This window comes from Camelus ferus, chromosome X (assembly GCF_009834535.1).
Source record: "Camelus ferus isolate YT-003-E chromosome X, BCGSAC_Cfer_1.0, whole genome shotgun sequence".
NCBI lineage: Eukaryota > Metazoa > Chordata > Mammalia > Artiodactyla > Camelidae > Camelus > Camelus ferus.
The window spans coordinates 101,319,080-101,329,445 of record NC_045732.1 but is presented as its reverse complement, the minus strand read 5'-3'; the positions used below and the strand labels follow the sequence as shown (position 1 = coordinate 101,329,445).

The window sequence follows — 10,366 nt, the reverse complement described above, 5'->3', positions numbered from 1 at the left end:
GGGTGAGGTATTATATTCAGTAGAAGGTGGGGCTCTGAGTTAGTTCCCCTGCCTGGATGGAGCAGGAAAATAGGCTCTAAGAAGCCTAAAAGGTATTCTCATTCAGGGTTTCTGGAAAGGAGAGGCCAGCAGCTTAAATGCAGCAGTGAGTGGGGCTAAGACTTAGCTCCTCTGCCTGGGTAGAGTGTAAGAACCAGATCCAAAGTTGACAAGGCTCTTTATTTGCAGTCTTGTCTCAAGAAGACCTACATTCCAAGTTCTAGCTGAATTTTGCAACTGGCTTTGTTCTTTGGTTGACAAGTTTTGCCCGCTTTACCCTCTGCTCAAATGTTGCTAGGCTATACAGCTTCTAGGTTAAGCTTGCTGGTTAGTGTGTGGGAGCTGGGAGCTATGCTCAGCAGTGAGTGGTGCTATGACTCAACATCCCTGCTTGGGTAGTGGTGGGCATACCAGATTCTAGAGCCAGCAAAGTTGTTGATTTGAGGCCCTCAAACAAGTAGACCTGTACTGCACCAAGTTCGCCGGTCAGACTGTATCACTGTATCTGTGCATGAGCAAATGTAGTTGGGACCACTACTTGAGGGTTTACAGGTAGGATGTCTGCCATAATCTGAGTTCTTTTTATAGCCCCTCCCATATTATCTGTCACAATCAGATTGTCAGTGGGAAAGCCCTGCAGGGTCTCCCATGATCTCCATAAGGTAAGATTGAATTGAGGGGCTAAGTCTACAGTGGGCTCATTGTGCTGGAAGCACTGGATACTCCTAGGCTCTTTTCCTGCTGGAGGAACTGCAGGGAAACCTCTCCATACAGTGCTGCACTGGCCTAGGGGAGGGCCAATGCAGGCAGCATATAGTCATTCCACTTAACCCTCTAATGGAAGTTTGTTTTGGTCTCCATATTGCAGAGGGGCACTTCAGCCTCACTCTCTTGTCGTAGTATTTTCTCTGTGGTGTCTTCTCAATGAATAATAATTCATTGTTCTTCCAGAGATGTGGAGCAAAATCAGTAATGATCAGTGCTGCCATCTTGGGTATGACACATATTAATTTAGGGTTTTGATAAAAGATTAAAGGGGGAAGCCTCCAATCCTCTCTAGGGAAATCAATGCATGTTGTACATATAGGGAGAACAAAAACTCTGGAGGGTGAATAGAAAGTTTTCAAGCAGATGAGAATCTCAGACAGCACTCAAATTAGAGGGAAATATACATACAAAGATATGGATGCCTGTCTAAATTTTTGGTCAGATATGTTTATTACCTTTATTAGCCTAGGGTTTTCTTTTCTATTAGTCAATCCTTGATTACATTTTTAGATCCTTTCTGTCTTTTTGCATCTCCTAAAAACCATTTTTATATTGACAACATCCAACTATAAAATGTAGTGATTTCCTTTGCAGATATATCTTCCCAAAATGTCCTCTAAGAGTGAGCCATCCATACAGGAGTAACTTTCAGAATCAAAGTCATAATGTACATCATTAATATTATCACAATTAACATAGGCTTGCATTCACTGGACTCTGGGTGAAGTGAGTTTGTTTAAGAGAGATTTTCTTTTTTGTTAGGATAGATAATTCCAGCATATTTGATTCTATCCTGTCTCTGTTGGCAGCTGTGTCATCTGCCAATGGAGTTGCTCTGCAATGCCACAGCTAACTTAGCCAGCTTCATTTCTCCTCTCCCTGTTAAACATTGTTATGGTTCTGCTACTTAACAACCCCTTCAAAAAATCTGATGGCTTAAAACAGTAGCCATTTATTTTCCTCCCAGTTTGCAGATCAGCTGGATGGTTTGACCAGGCCAAACCCAGTTGCTTTTGGCTGGGTTCACTCATGAATCTGTGCTTGGCAGGACTGGTGATCTAGGATAGCCTTGAGATAACCTAACTTGACTCCATGTGGTCTCTCATCTTCCAGCATCAACTGTAGGCTTCTACTCATGGTAGAGGAAGAGTGTAATGAAGTTCAAGCTTATGGTGCTCACTGCACAAGAGGCCAGTAAAATCAAGTGACAATATCTTAGGGCAAGGAATAAAGACTGCAGACCGAGAAGATGGCCAAGTACTATCCCAAAGAAACATCTTCCCCAACTTAGAATTCAGGCTTCTTTAATATATAAAACGAGAGAGGAAGTGGCTGGTTGTTGCAAACTTCTTGGTGCCAGAATTCTGTTATCTCAGTTATCCATGTAGGTCTGGTCATGATGTTCCTGTAAACCTACAAGACACTTTTTTTTCTTTTCTGTAACTTTTTAATCTCTGTAGGCATGAGAAGTGTTATACTTAAAAAGGTCAGATCCTTTATAATGAGCTATCCTGTATATTTCAGGTTGAGCAACATTCTTTTCAAAGATGGAGAGCCAGCATGAATAAGAACAGGAAACAGAACACAAAAAAAGGTTACAGCTAAAGGAATACAACTAATAGAGTGAAGCTTGTTCTCTGTTACAGTTCTCTGCTGTTCATTCCACTGTCTCATGGGAAAGGGGGCAACAACCACTGTGGCTACTTCTTGCTGAACTGGGGCAATGAGGGGTTGGTTGTGGAGCAGAATTGATCAGTTTGGGACTGGGAGTATTCTGCAGTCCCAAGATGGCCATAAACAGTTTCCCTTATGAGGATATTCCTATTATTGTCCTTGTCACAACACTTAGACAAGCACTTGCACATATACATAAACTCAAGCAATTGGAATGAGGATAACCAGGATGTTTTGCCATGTGTTATCTTTATATTCTTCCAAATGTTTTATAGAATAGGGGGGGTGGTTATTTTCCCCTTGACCCTTTCCAAGTAGTGGTTGTCACAAGTGTAGTGAAAGAAGAAAAGAGCGAAAGTCATCATTATTTACCTTGTGGAGAGGTGAGTACAAATAGCAACATAAACCTTGTAATGACTCACTAGACTAACCCTGCTTTTCTTTGTTTTATCCAGTGGCTGGAGGAAGGAGTTTTAATCTGCAGTCTTGTCTTGGCTAATTTAACAGAGGAGTGAGTGTTTAGCAACACATCCTATGGTCCTCTAGTAAGTTGATGTTCAGGTTCTCGTTCCCTCTGGGTTTTAAGAAGGACTTGCTTCCTGGGCAGAAGAGGTGCAGTTGGGTAGATTGACACATTGGTAGCAATGCCATGAGTAGAAATCAGCATAGTGCTTAAAGTCTTAATGTATTTGGCATCTACTAGGTCCTTTGAAATATCTACATATTCTCTTGCCCTGACCATACAATATTCAAAAGGACTTAATTTAAGTCTGCTTCTGTGAGCCACTTTAATCTGTAGCAGGGCAACTGGCAGATTAATTTAGCCCCCTAACTTATTTTAGCAATTATCTTTTTAATGTATGATTTATTTTTACAGTTTTTCCTATTGATTGTGGTGTCCAGGATGTATGTAGTTTCCAATTAATATGCAATGCTTTAGATGCCTGTTGGGTTATCCTGGAGACAGAAGCCAGGCCCATTGCCAGTTTGGAGGGTATTAAGCAATCCATCTAGGGGAATAATTTCCTTAAGGAAGGTTTTACTACTTCACAGGTTTTATTCTGTCCAGATGATTATACGCTTCCACCCATCCTGAAAAATTGTCCACAAATACTAACAAGAATCTGCAGTTTCTTGCAACTCAACTCATTTGAATGAAGTCTATCTGCTGATTCTCACTGGGGCAGGTTCCTCTATAGTGAGTTTCCACCTGGACGGATCTAAGCAGCAGTCTTTGGATTATTATTATTATTGTTATTTGGCTTAAATTAATTTTCTCACAGTTCTGGAGGGTGGAAGACTAAGATCAAGGTGCTACCAGGTTTGATTTCTTCTGTGGTCCCTTTGTTTGGATTGAAAATATCTGCCTTCTCATTGTGTTCTTGTTATCAAACCAAACTCAGTTCCACTTGCCAATTGGCAGTAAAACCAATCTATTGGCACAGGGTTTTGGTGAAGAAAAGTGAAATATTTATTTCAGGCCTCAAACAAGTAGCCCAGTACAGTTAGTGCTGAAAAAAACCAAAATTCCTCAAAGGGTTTGAGCAAAGAATTTTTAAAGGCAAGGTGAGGGAGGAGCATGATATGATTAGCTCATGCACAATTCTCTGACTTTTTGATGATAAGGTAATAAGGCAGTGTCACAGGGGTTAACATTATCAATCCTTAGATCCCAGTACGTTGGGGGCTATGGCTACAAGCTCATGATCATCAAGTAGTTAATTTCTTCCATTTGGTGGTGGTTTTAGCATCTGAAAAACAACTCATGAAATATGCATTAGATACATTATGTAGGTATTCAGACAAGAGCTAAAGCAGAGATTAATAGGGGCAGTATCTGCAACAGGAGGGCTCCATAGGCTCCTGCTCAGTCACATGCTCAGATGTTTTTTATTTTGTACCTATACAACCCTGTGTGTCCTCATCTCTTATTCTTTAAAAAAATATTTTAAAACTTTAAAAGAATTGAAGTATAGATGATTTATAATATGTTAATTTCTGGAGTACAGCAGTGGATCATAGGTGTGTGTATATATATTATATACATTATATTTATATTTCTTTTCATTATAGGTTACTAGAAGATATTGAATATAGTTTCCTGTGCAACAAATAGGACCTTGTTATTTATTCTGTACTTGGTAGTTTGTATCTGCTAATCCCAAACTCTGAATTATTTTTAGCACACAGCATTGAATTCTGAGTGACTCATGGGATAGTCTTTTGTAGATTAGGCCTCATTATACCCTTCTAAAAAAAAATCCATTCTATGATGACATTGCTCCCAAAGTGGGTACTTTTATGAATGTGCTACAAAAGTGCCCCAAGGATCAAAATGATTCCTTGTGCATTATCTTTCCAACTAGATGAGATCTGATTAAAAGTGAAACCATAGTCTAGCCATTTCCATGTCTTTTCTTGACTATACTGACCAATATTTTGACAGCTCAATCAAAGGAAGTGATTCTAACACGGCTTGATAATCTTCTCTTGCTACATTATGTGCAATTGATTGACTTTTATTCACCTCTTTTGGTGGCCTGGGCAGTGTGTTACAGATACTTGCAAGATCCATAGATTACTTATAGATTGCTTATAAAAGTGGTAAGTGGCAAGTGGCAAGTGTAAAAAATACACAGTGTGAGAGTTGTGAATTAAGTTTTTTAGGGAGAAAATGAGAACTATACTTCAAGAGACCACATCTCAGATAGCTCTGAGGAACACTGAAGAAGTTTTGGGGAGGTCAGTATATATGTGATTTTGGTGAAAGATGATACATGCAATCAAGCACATATTTTGGCAAAACCTTCCTGCTAGTCATGAGAAGATTGCTGCCAGTCATGAGGAAAAGATGTCACTATTAAAGATTTTAGTGCTTTTCTAGATGTGAGGAGACAGAAGAATTTGGGCTTATAAAATCTTCTCCTGAAAACATCTAACCATCTGAAGGCCTGTTTAGTTAGTTTTCCCAGAGCACAGAGGACCTCATTCCTGATCTCCATTGTGAACTACTTTCATGGTGTATTGGAGGTCAGCAACTGCCTTGTCCAGTGACTTCATTCTTGCAGGACCTGATGGGAAGTGACAATTTTTAGTTTGGCAGAGCTCTGTCATGGTCACAAATTCATCACAAAAACATCGTTTGGGAGCACCACAGTTCTAGCCACAGCAGCTATATGCACATTTTTCTGATTCTATTCTTCATTCCCCTGTAGCACTTCTCAGTTTATAATGACAACAATAGAAGGGGGAAATTAAGTGCCCCAATATACACAGTATTTCAGCCAGTTTTGCCTGACTACGAAAACATTTGAAGTTTGACATCATAGGAGTTACAGTGAATTTTTATGTCTTTATTTAGAATAGATATATAAAATTTTAGGGTGTATTTTTCATGCTTCTAGAAAGGAGAAATAATAGGATAATGAAGAAACCTAGAGTGGATACTTTGGCATCTTGCTAGAGTAAATAACATTGATTCTAAGAACCTGATGTGCTAGTTTTTTTTATTGTAAATTACCCAGTTTATGATAATAATTATTATTTTTAGATGGCTACAAAGACAGGTGAGATCTCACACTTAGATTAGCTTTCCTGGTGGAAAGGCTTAGGTACAGACAGAAAACAGGGCTTGTTTTATTTGTCTTTTTGTCTTTTTTTTTTTTTTTAGAAGAAAGCAAAGAAATTGATTAAGGTGGGATGGGGAGGGGGCTTGCTAGAAGCTTCCATCGTAACCGCCCCAATCCCTCATGAAAACAAATTTAAGAAAACCCCAACAACAGTAAAACCCCAAACAAAAAACAACAAAAAAAAAGTCACATACATAAAAGGTCCTTTAGGGGAAGGACATGGGGTGGGATTTCTCTGGTCATTGACTTGAAATACATTTTTATTTTGAATTTTGTCCTTAATGGAATAAAAAGTTCGGCCTTTTTAACTGTATGAAACTAAAATTGGGAACGGTGGGTAGTGGAGGAGAAGGTGGAGGTTGAGGAGGAGCAGGGGATGCCCCTCCCCTAGCTCCTGGGTAATGACACCTCATTTCTTGCATAATTTCTGGCATCTTCCTGCCTGCAATGCCAGCTCTCTTACAGTCTCTGAGAAGAGGGGGGCGGGGGAATCACACATTCATCCTCATGCTTGGGGAATAATTGTCATTCAGGAAGGAGTGGAGGGATTTTCCTCCTAGCTTGGAGTGGTTTCAATAGGTGCCTGGAGGATTACGAACGCCACTTATGTTGTTAGAAGTTTTTTGAAGTCCATCTATGTCACCTGACCCTAACGAGCCCTTCATGTGGTGTGGTTCCATGCCGCCCATGCTTCCCGTCAGGGCCGTCCGAGCCCAGACCCATTGGGAAATTGGACCCGCTGCCTCCAGGCGGCACCGGATTAATCATTGTGTGTAGATGTTGTCACTGGAAATTGTTTAATCTGCAAGACTAGGCATGATGGGTGTTTCTGAGGGGCCACCACCACCACCAGGAGTCCCACGTAGGTACTGGGTGATGAGGAAGAGTATGGAATTCAGTTAGCACTTTTAGGATTGGGCCACGGTCTGCCAGCTCCCGGGCCCATTTTAACCCCGGGCATGACCGCGCAGAGGGATTTGGTCTCATGCTGCTGCAGTAATTCTGTAGGCCAGGTCCCAGAAGAGTTCATTCCCTGCATTGATTCTTCCATGTTGGGGTGCCCTGGTTGTAGCGTAGGGTCCATGGAATTGGGCAGCAATGGCTGTGTCCAAGGAACTCCTCCCGGAGGCTGGTTTCCCATTCTAATCCGGGGCGGGGGCCGCCGGCGTATCGCCGTGACAAAAGGCTGACTCTGGGGTCCCATCATGCTGCTGAGATTGTGAAGTGGAGGCTGTCCGTGCGATGAGGGCTGTGACCCTGGAGGACCAAGAAAGAAACCTGGCAGGATGGGGCCTCTGGCATCCCTGATGCGCTATTTTTAATAAAGAGCTGGGTTTTGACCGGCTAACATTAATATCACTCATATTTCTGTTAGTTCTTACACTTTCATATGGAATCAGCTGGGGAATTAAAAAATACAGCTGCACAGACTCCATGGGTTATTATTTAAATAGGATCTCTGAAGATGACGTGGATTTTAAAAGCCTCCACTATCCTCAAGTGATTCCTGCGTGCAAAATTGAGAGCCACTGCAGGAACAGAAACAGATCTATGGGTTTATCAGCAAGTAAATACAAGAGAAAGAATACGATAATATTCAAAGTTAATGTGATTAAAATATTCTTTGACCTGGATGCACCTCAAAAGTGAGGAAAATCAGTATGCTATGTAGTATTCGCTTTCCTATTCTTCAGCTGGTGGAGAAGACTCAGGGGTCCACAGCCTGGCATCCCCTATTTTAACATTTTAAAAACTGAGTTATAGTCAGTTTACAATGTTCTGTCAACTTCCAGTGTAGAGCACAATTTTTCAGTTATACGTGAACATACATATATTCGCTGTCACATTATTTTTCACTATGAGCTACCACAGGATCTTGTATATATGTCTGTGCGCTATACAGTATAATTTTGTTTATTCTACATATGTCTGTCAGTATCTACAAATCTCGAACTCTCAGTTTATCTCTTCCCATCTCCATCTCCCTTGGCAACCCCAAGTTTGTATTCTATGTCTGTGAGTATGCTTCTGTTTTATGTATAAGTTTCATTTGTCTTCCTTTTTTTTTTTTTTAGATTCCACATATGAGCGATCTCATATGGTATTTTTCTTTCTCTTTCTGGCTTACTTCACTTAGAATGACATTCTCCAGGAACATTCATGTTGCTGCAAATGGTGTTACATTGTTTTCTATGGCTGAATAGTATTCCATTGTATAAATATACCACTTCTTCTTTATCCAGTCATCTGTTGTTGGACATTTAGACTGTTTCCATGTCTTGGCTATTGTAAATAGTGCTGCTATGAACATTGGGGTGCAGGTGTCTTTTTGAAGTAGGATTCTTTCTGGATATACACCCAGGAGTGGTATTACTGGCTGACCATTATATTTTGAACCCCAGTGTGATCCAACCATTCTCTCTTCCTCAGTGCATTTATCATGAGCTACCACTCAGTGTCGCTGTTGTTGCACAGAAGGAAGGCTGAGACTACCAGTACTGTCAGAATCAGTCAAGAAGATTGCCTGTGGGAAAATGTGGTTATGCATGAATGACTAGTGAAGGGATTTGTGGTGAACATTGAGTCCTGCCCCAGATAGTTGTAGGGCTCCTTCCTGACTTGTCTTAAGGTCTTTGTTCAAATGCAATCTTTCACTTGAGGCATTCTATAACCATCTCTCTGAAATATATCCCTCCCTATCCAGTTTCATCTTTTTCAACTACCACTTTGCTTGCTTGATTTCTTACTTTCAGTCTCTGTCACACACACCTATTTATTTATACAGTTCTATTGAGATATAATTCACATACCATACAATTTACCATTTAAGAAATTCACACTTTAAGTGCACAGTTTAATGGTTTGAGTATATTCACAGAGTTATGCAACCTAGACATCATTTAATTTAAATTTGACTTCATCATCTTCTGTCCATCAACACTCTCTTTTTTCCAGCTCTAGGCAACCACTAATCAACTCTTTGTCTGTATGGATTCACTTATTGTGGACAATCTATCTATCTATACACTAGTGATAGATAAAATCTATGTATATACAATACACATATATGTGTGTGCGTGTGTGTGTATAAAATATATATAACTGTGTATCACATGATTTTTGTGTCTGACATCTTTATAAGCATAATGTTCTAAAGATTTATGCATTTTTTTTTTGGTTATTGTGAATAATACTACTGTTATAAACATTGGTACACAAGCTTTGTTTGAATGTATATTTCACTTCTCTTGGGAATGTAGCTAGGAGTGGAATTGCTTGGTCATATGGTAACTCTACATTTAATCTTTTCAGGACCTACCAGTCTGCAGATGCCTCATTTTAGACTGTTTTAATTTTTTTCTCTAGCACTTATTAGACTCTTATAATGAAGCCCCAAATTTACTTTTTTATTTTGTTTAGTGTCTTTCTCCCCTCATGACATGTAATTCTGCAAAGGCACAGACTTGAGTCTGTTTTATTCTCTGCTGTATCCTAAGGGCATGGAATAATGACTGGCACATAGTGCGTATCTGCTTAGTAAATATACTCAACTGAATGGTTGGTTGTCAGTTTTATGATTTTCATTCATTTATTTGCACTCATTCTTTCAACATGGATACATGATTCCAAGTATATACCAGGCATGGATACAACAATGGAGAAAGCATGTGGCCTTTGCCCACTTGGAGTGGACACGAGGTCTGGATGTGTGGTGTGACTCCCACCATGGGACACAAACCAGACAACAAAATCTTTTTACTCCCACTTTTAGACTAGTGGGAACATATTTGTATCTATATATGTATATGTATATCTATATCAATCATACTATTTGTATATGTATATCTGTATCAGGCTGTGATACATACAGTGAAAGGGGATTGCATAGGAAGTATGCCTTATTCAGACTTAGGAACTCAGAGAAATTTTCTTGAAGGAGGAGATGTAATTGCTGGAATCTACAAAATAAATATAAGATTGCTGGGTTGGAGACGGTGTAGAGAGGGGAGGCTGTTTAATCCAGGATCATTGAGAGGGCAAAGTATGCAGGTTTGTGATGCAAAGAGATGAAGCTGGAAATATTTAAGGGGCCAGCTGTGGAACTGGGTGTTTTCCCCCCAAAAATGTGAAACCAAAGCAGGTGTTTTAGTAGGGGGTTGCATCGATCAATTGATTGATCAGCAGTTTTGAAAGCTTGTAATAATATAGTATGAAGAACCTAATGGACTAAAGCAGGGAGATTAAGAAGGAGGTTC

The 10,366-nt window shown here is 39.9% G+C and overlaps 1 pseudogene; it reads right to left on the bottom strand.

Annotated features, from left to right (window-relative positions):
• Nucleotides 1–6,378: 6,378 nt before the first annotated feature.
• On the bottom strand, nt 6,379–9,846 carry LOC102518173 (annotated as a pseudogene).
• Nucleotides 9,847–10,366: the final 520 nt, after the last annotated feature.